The sequence below is a fragment of the Cetorhinus maximus genome, chromosome 2 (genome assembly GCF_964194155.1).
Source record: "Cetorhinus maximus chromosome 2, sCetMax3.hap1.1, whole genome shotgun sequence".
In the NCBI taxonomy this organism is placed as follows: Eukaryota; Metazoa; Chordata; class Chondrichthyes; order Lamniformes; family Cetorhinidae; genus Cetorhinus; species Cetorhinus maximus.
The window spans coordinates 190,057,526-190,066,698 of NC_135880.1; the positions used below are offsets into that span (position 1 = coordinate 190,057,526).

The window sequence follows — 9,173 nt, forward strand, 5'->3', positions numbered from 1 at the left end:
CACTTCAAGCACTCAGCAAAACATCTGTATTGTTTACTCCATATGAAGCACATAACTGAAAGTATGCAGTGTGAACTGCATCATTTAAAGTATGTGACAACGTCTGCATCACTTAAAGTACTCGGTAAACCACGTCAATTTGAGCACTCGGCATCATCTACGGTGCTTAAAGTACTTGGCAGCAGCTGGCTCACTTAAAGTATTTGGTATTATTTACATCATTTAAAGCTTTTGACACAATCCCATCATTTAAAGAATTTGGTATCATCTACATGACTTAAAACACTCATCAATATCAGCATCACTTAAAGTTCTCAGTATGAATAATATCACTCACAGGACTCGGCATGAACCACATCACTGACAGTATTCAGTGTGAAAGTCATTACCTGAACTATTCACTTTGCCTCACTTGAAGTATTTGACAACATATTCATCACTTACAGAACTCGGTGTGAACCTCACTAATTAATGCTCTCAGTATCAATCCATATCATAGAATCATCGAATGGTTATAGCACAGAAAGAGGCCATTCAGCCTATCATGTCTGTGCCGGCTCTCTGCAAGAGCAACTCAGCTAGTCTCTTTTCCCCATAACCCTGCAATTTATTTTCTCTTCAGGTGTTCATCCAATTCCCTTTTGAAAGCCAAATTGAACCTGCCTCGACCACACTCTCAGGCAGTGCATTCAGATCCTAACCACTCGCTGTGTAAAAGAGGTTTTCCTCATGATGTAGTTAGTTCTTCTGGCAATCACCTTAGATCTGTGCTGTCTAATTGTCGACCCTTCTGCTAATGTCAGCAGTTTCTTTCTATCTACTCTGTCTAGGACCCTCATGATTTTGAACACTTCTATCAAATCTTCTCTCAACCTTCATTTCTTGAAGGAGAACAACCCCATCTTCTCCAATCTATATATTTAACTGAGGTCGCTCACCCCTGGAACTCTCGTAAATCTTTTCTGCATCCTCTCTAAAACTTTCAGATCTTTCCTAAAGTCTGGTACCCAGAATTGGACACAATACCCCCGTTCAGGCCAAGACAGTATTTATAAAGATTCAGCATAATTTCCTTACTTTTGTACCTTGTGCCTCTATTTATAAAGCACAGGACCCTGTACACCTTTTTAACCACTGTCTCAGCCTGCTCTGATACCTTTAACAAGTCGTGCACATAAACCCCCAGGTTTTTTTGTTTCTGCACCCTCTTTAGAATTGTATCCTTTATTTTATATCATCTGTCTTCATTCTTCCTACGAAAATGTATCACTTCACACTTTGCATTCGGTTTCACCTGCCGCTTGTCCACCCATTCCACCAGTCTGCCTGTGTCCTCCTGAAATCAATCATTATCCTCCTCATAAACAACCATTAACTACTATTGTTTCCTGGCACTCAGCCAACTTTGTATCCATGCTGCCACATTCCCTCTTATTCCATGGGCTTCAACTTTGCAGGCAAGTCTATTATGTGGCATTTATCAAACACTTTTTGAAAGTCAATATACATCATGTCAATGGCATTACACTCATCAACTCTGTTAAATCATCAAAAAGCTCAATCAAGTTAGTTAACTATAATTTGCCTTGAACAAATCAATGCTAGCTTTCCTTAATTAATCCACACTTGTCCAAGTGATTGTTATTTTGTTGCAGTTTATTGTTTCCAAAATCTCACCTATGATTGAGGCTATGAAACTAATTGTAGTTATTGGGTTATTTTTAAACCCTTTTTGAACAAGGATAGAAATATTTATGATTCTCCGGTCCACTGGCACCACCCCATATCTCAGGAGGACTGGAAGATTATGGCCAGTACCTCCGCAATTTCCACCCTTACCTCTCTCAGTACCCACAGATGCATCCAAACCACCCTAGTGCCTTATCAATTTTTAGTACAGCCAGCCTTTCTAATACCTCTTCTTTAAAATTTTTTTTTAGCCTACTCAATACCTCAACTAGCTCCTCAGAATCACTGAACCACAGAATTGTTACAGTGCAGAAGGGGGCCATTCAGCCCATCATGCCTGCACTGGCCTTCCAAATGAGCAACCAACCTAGTGCCACTCTCCCACCTTCTCCCTATAACCCTGCACATTCCTCCTCTTCAAATAACAGGCCTAGTTCCCTTTTGAATGCCTTGGTTGAACCTGCCTCCACCTCTCAGGCAGTGTGTTCTAGACTTTAACCACTTGCCACATGAGAAAGTTTTTCCTCATCGCTTTTGCTTCTTTTGCCGATTATTTTAAGTCTGTGCCCTTTTGTTTTTGATCCTTTCATGAGTGGGAATAGTTTCTCCCTACTTACACTGTCCCGACCCCTCATGATTTTGAATACTTCTATCAAATCTTCTCTTAGCCCTCTCTCCTCCAAGGAAAACAGTCTTAACTTCTCCAGTCTATCTTCATACCTGAAGTTCCTCAAGACTGGAACCATTCTCATGAATCTTTTCTGCACTTTCTCCAATGCCTTCACATCCTTCCTGAAGTGTAGTGCCCAGAACTGGAGACAATACTCCAGCTGAGGCTGAACCGGTGTCCTATAAAAGTTCAACATAATCTCCTTGCTCTTGTACTCTATGCCCCTACTAATAAAGCCTCGAACATTGTATGCTTTATTAACCATGCTCTCAATCAATCCTGCCCTCTTCAATGATTTATGCAAATATACACCCAGGTCCCTCTGCTCCTGCACCCCTTTAGAGTTGCACCCCATATTTTATATTGTCTCTCCATGTTCTTTGTACCAAAATGAATCACTTCACAGTTCTTTGCATGGAACTGCATCCGTTACTGTCTGCCCATTCCACTAATTTGTCTATGTCCTTTGAAGTTCTACACTATCCTCCTTACAGTTTACAATGCTTGCAAGTTGCATTTCAGAGTTCCTCTATCATTAATGCTCTGGCAGCATTTTCTTCCTTGACAAAGACAGATGCATAGGATTTATTTAGTACCTGAGGATATTAGGAGCATGATTAGACCATAGATCAGCCATGCCCTGTGCCTCCATGTGTAAATCCCCTGTTTGGTCCCTAATTGACCCCACCATCCTCTTACTCCCCTTTTACTATTTATAAGCCTATATAGAAGACTTTTGGATGCTCTTTTCTGTCAGCTGCTAGTCTCTTCACATGCTCTTTCTTTGACTCTCTTATTTCCTTTTTCACTTCCCCCCTGAACTTTCCATATTCTGCCTGGTTCTCACTTGTATTATCACCCTGACATATGTCATACATCAGTGAAAATACATGGTAAAATCTACACTCTTTAATGTCCTCAGCATTACATTCACATCTAAAGCACCCGGCATCATCAACATCATATAAAGTACTAGGCAGCATCTGCCTTGTTAAAACACTCAGCATTATCTGTGTCGCTTAGTATTTACCACAACAATTTAAATACTTATCAACATCCAAAACACTTACAGTGCTCAGCAACATCTGCAACACGTACAGTACTCAGTATTTAACTTTATCATACAAAGTACATGGCACCATTCACATCACCGAAAATACTCTCATCACCCACAATATTTAAAGTACCTAGCTCAATCTACAACATTTAAAATACTAATATCTGTCTCACTTAAAGTATGCAGTATGAACCATATTACTTAAAGTACTCTGTATGAACCTTGTTACTTAATGTACTTGCATCAATGTACTTGCTTAACTTGCAGGTTGAGTCGGTAGTTAGGAAGGCAAATGCAATGTTGGCATTTATTTCGAGAGGACTAGAATATAAAAGCAGGGATGTGCTGCTGAGGCTTAAAAAGGCTCTGGTCAGACCACATTTAGAATAAAAACAGAATTACCTGGAAAAACTCAGCAGGTCTGGCAGCATCGGTGGAGAAGAAAATCTCTGTTTTTAACTCACATTTAGAATATTGTGAGCAATTTTGAGCCCCGTATCTCAGGAAGGATGTGCTGGCCCTGGAGAGGGTCCAGAGGAGGTTCACGAGAATGATCCCAGGAATGAAAGGCTTAACATATGAGGAACGTTTGAGGACTCTGGGTCTATACTCGATGGAGTTTAGAAGGATGAGGGGGGACCTGATTGAAACTTACAGAATACTGAAAGGCCTGGATAGAGTGGACGTGGGGAAGATGTTTCCATTAGTAGGAGAGACTAGGACCCGAGGGCACAGCCTCAGAGTAAAGGGAAGACCTTTTAGAACAGAGATGAGGAGAAACTTCTTTAGCCAGAGAGTGGTGAATCTATGGAATTCATTGCCACAGAAGGCTGTGGAGGCCAGGTCATTGAGTGTATTTAAGAGCGAGATAGATAGGTTCTTGATTGGTAAGGGGATCAAAGGTTACGGGGAGAAGGCGGGAGAATGGGGTTGAGAAACTTATCAGCCATGATTGAATGGCGGAGCAGACTCGATGGGCCGAATGGCGTAATTTCTGCTCCTATGTCTTATGGTCTTATCATCCACATCACCTAATGTGCTCAGCATCAACCACCTCACTTAAAGTACTCAACTTGAAACTCATTACTTCACCTTCTCAACATAATTCACATCACTTAAAGTACTTGCATCATCCACATCACTTGGAATTACTTGCCAACATCTGCAACACTTAAAGGTAGTTCATATGGTGTATGGGCCTCGCCCCTTTATCACCATAATCTGATCATCTGCAGTGATGTCACTGGTGCTTAATTTGTGATTTTTAGTCAAGGTTTGAGTGGTGACAACTTTGCTGATGAGGTCAGGATGTTAGTGCACAGGAACTGCTGAGAAACTGGCTGTTGATTTGCACCAGTACCTCCCCCAGGATGAAGGACCCAAAGGTATCTAGCAGAAAGGTGAATTTGAAAGCGGAATTTCTTTTTCTCCAGTAGCCCATGTCAACCGGCCAGAGGCACAGCTACACTTCAGGTCCATCTCCTGTTTATGGGTATAAGGTGCTTGATATCAGGCATGCTCTTGCACTGAGAGTGAGACCCACACTTTAATTACCCAGTGTACTAAATTCAGCAGCAGTTCAACCAGGACAGCCATAGTACACTTTGCTGAGTCTGTTTAGCACTAGGGGCTGAGGAGGCCTGTAGAATTAGCCCATCATTGTTATTGAGCATAATGCATCGTTCATATTCTCTGTTGCCTGCCGCCTTTACGATTCCATTTTGCATCAGTAGACTATCACATCACATCACAATCATTTCTTAGCATTTATTTATTTAACCATTGTTAAAATGTTACCTTTCCAAAGGCATTTTAGCGAGGGAGGAGATTTTGCTAATCCTTCATCAACTCATTCCTCTTGAGGATTGGGCACTTGGGTAAGGTTTCAGAGAGCATGCCCTAACACCACCAGAGCAAGAACATGACATCTCTTTTCCAATGAAAAATTTCCAAAGTTCTTATCAGATCGAGCGCTAGAGCCCATCTTTGTGCTTTTAAATTATTTTAAACAATACATAGCAAGGATACTCCAACATTCTACACAGGGTACTCCATCATGTGTGTGGGCCTCCACACTTAGGGCAGAACCTGGAGGTGATAGAGGGGATCTTGGTCATTGGCTGGAGAGCCGGCCAGAGCCCCTTGTCACCTTTTTTAGGGATGCCCCCCCGCCCCGCCCCGCTTTGTGTTCCACTTAGGCACTTGACAGGCAAACAGGGGGCCTTCTCCTGGGATCATTGGTCTGGGAGTGAAAGTCCCACCCACCGAGAGCTGCCAGCCATTCAGAGGCCAGCAGATCTGCTGAATTATATTGTTACTGGGGAGGAGGGGGCTCCTGCTAGTATATCACCCACCTGAGACCTAAGGTCGTTGCTGGATCCCAGGCCAGAGATGGAGAGGGGATTGTGGGTTAAGGTTGGCAACAAGGGAAAGGGGCTGGTTCTCAGCGGGACCACCCCTCAGCCTGATGTTGGGTCTCTTAATCAGGCAGTAAGTTCCTTTGGATGAGTGTTTGCTTGTTATGCTCCCTGAATGGTGAACCCCTCCGCCTGCCACTGGGTTAATACCTGTGGTGCAGGAATGAAGCCCCTAAGTGGGCATTAATTGTCCACTTAAGGGCCTCAATTGGCGTTGGGGCAGGAAGGTTCACAGGCCTTCCCACCACAGAGTTAATCAGGGTGGAATGGGAAGGTGGAGGGATCCCCACCCACCACCCTCCCATAGAACCATAGAAAAGTTACAGCACAGGAAGAGGCCATTCAGCCCATTGTGTCTGTGCTGACGGAAAATAAAAAAAACTGGAAAAAATAAAAAAAACACAGAAAAAATAAACAAAATGATTAAGCATGCCCGTCCCCCACTCCAGCCAACAATGCACTACTGGGGGAAGGTGGGGGGTGGGTGGAGGGAGGGCACACAATTCCATCCTTAGCTATATAGCCTGCATTAAATGAAAAGAGAGCCAGTTTGTCCATGAAACATATTTGCACTATTTGTTGTTACAATGCAAGCTTAACAATATTCAGCACACTGGACCTAGATTGAACACCAGAATGGTTACCATGGTGGATACAGCAGTATAAGAATAGCTTGTAAATAAAATCATAATAATTACTAAAACCATACAGGAACTTTGGCTACACGTACCACAGACAGTGTGTGATGTAGGAGTCACAACCAGGCAGTTATGACACAGGTGTTATGCCCTGACTGTAACTCTGAGCCATTAGCAGATCCTGGGACAGGGGAGGTACAAGCAGATGAAGAAATATGGTTACAAAGCGATTGTGACATCAAGAAAATTGGTGAAATCTTGAGTTAAGGGAAGTCCTGGAACTTGTGACATGGGAGTTGCCAGCATACAGTTATACAGGGTTACCAACAAACAGTGTGGCACAGGAATTGACCAGAAAGTGTGACATGGGGGTCACCAGTCAGCTTTGAATCAAGAGTTACCTAATTTGAAGCAGGAACCATCAACAGGTTCGGTTATTAACCTACCACCCACAGACTATGTGACACTGAAGTTACCAACAGACTTTGCAACACGGCAGCCGCACTCTCCCTAATATCACCCCCACTATCTCTGTGACACCAGGTTTGCCAACATATCCCATGACCTGACAGGATGTGCAGTAGGGGAGCCTCATCCCAGCTGCACAGCACTGCCCTTAGCTCTGACTTGTGTAATCCAGGAATTCCTAGCATGATGTGCAATGGAAGAAGCTTTAGCAAGTCAGTTCCCTGCAGCCCCTGGGATGCACAAGAAACCTCCACACAAAGTGACATAAGAATTTCCTGCTGGATGTGTGGGACTGAGATGTCTTGTAGTATCAAGGATGTGGATGCCGCCTGCAAGCTATGTGGAAAAGTGATTACTTGGAATACGCCCAACATGGGAGCTCTTTGCAGCATCTGTGATTTTGAAGCCACCTGTAAGAAATACTGTGCTAAATCCAGATGCAGATCTTATAATACAGGACTTAGCAGGCACGCTTCATGCACTAAAGCTACCGACAAACTGCGCAATGTGGGAGCCAACAGCAACATGATTTTTAAAAGCAAACCATATGACAGAGGACCTACCAGTAGACTCTATGACATGGGATATACCAACATGCCCCATGACACAAGATTGACCAGAAAGCCCTACAGCACAGAATATAACAGTGAAACCTGTAACAGGGGATTTACCAACAAACCCTATGGTATGGGGCTTGCCAATAAATCCAGTGACTCAGGATTCACCAGCAAACCCTATGGCACAGGACTTACCACCAAACCCTACAGTATGGGATTTACCACCAAACCCTACAGCACGGGATTTACCACCAAACCCTACAGCACGGGATTTACCACCGAACCCTACAGCACGGGATTTACCACCAAACCCTACAGCACGGGATTTACCACCAAACCCTACAGCACGGGATTTACCACCAAACCCTACAGCACGGGATTTACCACCAAACCCTGTAGTACGGGATTTACCACCAAATCCTACAGCACGGGATTTACCACCAAACCCTGTGGCACGGGACTTACCACCAAATCCTACAGCACGGGATTTACCACCAATCCCTACAGCACGGGATTTACCACCAAATCCTACAGCACGGGATTTACCACCAAACCCTGTAGCATGGGACTTACCACCAAATCCTACAGCACGGGATTTACCACCAAACCCTGTAGCACGGGACTTACCACCAAATCCTACAGCACGGGATTCACCACCAAACCCTACAGCACGGGATTTACCACCAAACCCTGTAGCACAGGATTCACCACCAAACCCTACAGCACGGAATTCACCACCAAACCCTACAGCACGGGATTTACTACCAAACCCTGTAGTACGGGATTTACCACCAAATCCTACAGCACGGGATTTACCACCAAACCCTACAGCACGGGATTTACCACCAAACCCTACAGCACGGGATTTACCACCAAACCCTACAGCACGGGATTTACCACCAAACCCTATAGCACGGGATTTACCACCAAACCCTGTAGCACGGGATTTACCACCAAACCCTACAGCACGGGATTTACCACTAAAACGTGTGATATGGGATTTTCCGACAAACACTATGACACAGGATCTACCAGCCAATCCTATGGTATGGGGCCTCCCAGCAAACCCTACGACAAGGGAAATACCAGTAGTTTGTGCGACACAACAGCTACCAGTAGCACAGAATATATGCGTCTTCCAGCCAGACTCAACAACCTGAGACTCACCAGCAGCATTTACAACCTCAGCAAACTTTGTGAGAGGAGATCCACCAACAGACTGTGTGACACAGGAATTACCTGTAGCCATTGTGACACAAAAGTTACTAGCAGAATGTGTAACCCAAGAAATGACAGCCACATCAGTAATACAAGCCTCACCAGCAGACCTTATGACACAACTGTCACCAGCGGCCTCTATGACACGGGACTTACCAGCAAACCTAATGACACAGGCCTTACCAGCAAACCTTACGATTCAGCAGTCAGAAGCAGACATTATAACACAGCAGATCTTATGACACGATTGTAACCAGCAGATTTTATGACCCAAGTCTTACACGCAAACCTTATCACAAGGGTGTCAGTGTCAGTGATATGAGCAGACCATCTGATGGGAATGACACTGACAGACTTACTGAAAGGAATGTCTCCAGTAGTCTTTGTGATGGCAGTGTAACCAGTAGGCTTTCTGATAAGAATGTAACCAGTCCAGCATGTGATAGGAGTGTCACCTGC

General features: G+C 44.1%; 1 long non-coding RNA gene across 2 annotated transcripts in view; it reads right to left on the reverse strand.

Annotated features, from left to right (window-relative positions):
* LOC144690880 (uncharacterized) overlaps nt 1-8,944 on the reverse strand; it is a 34,104-nt gene extending 25,160 nt beyond the window's left edge. For both annotated transcript variants that reach the window (XR_013578985.1, XR_013578986.1), the window contains exon 1: nt 8,871-8,944. This is a non-coding gene — a long non-coding RNA (uncharacterized LOC144690880). The remainder of the gene's footprint in view (nt 1-8,870) is intronic.
* Between the last annotated feature and the right edge of the window lie 229 nt (nt 8,945-9,173).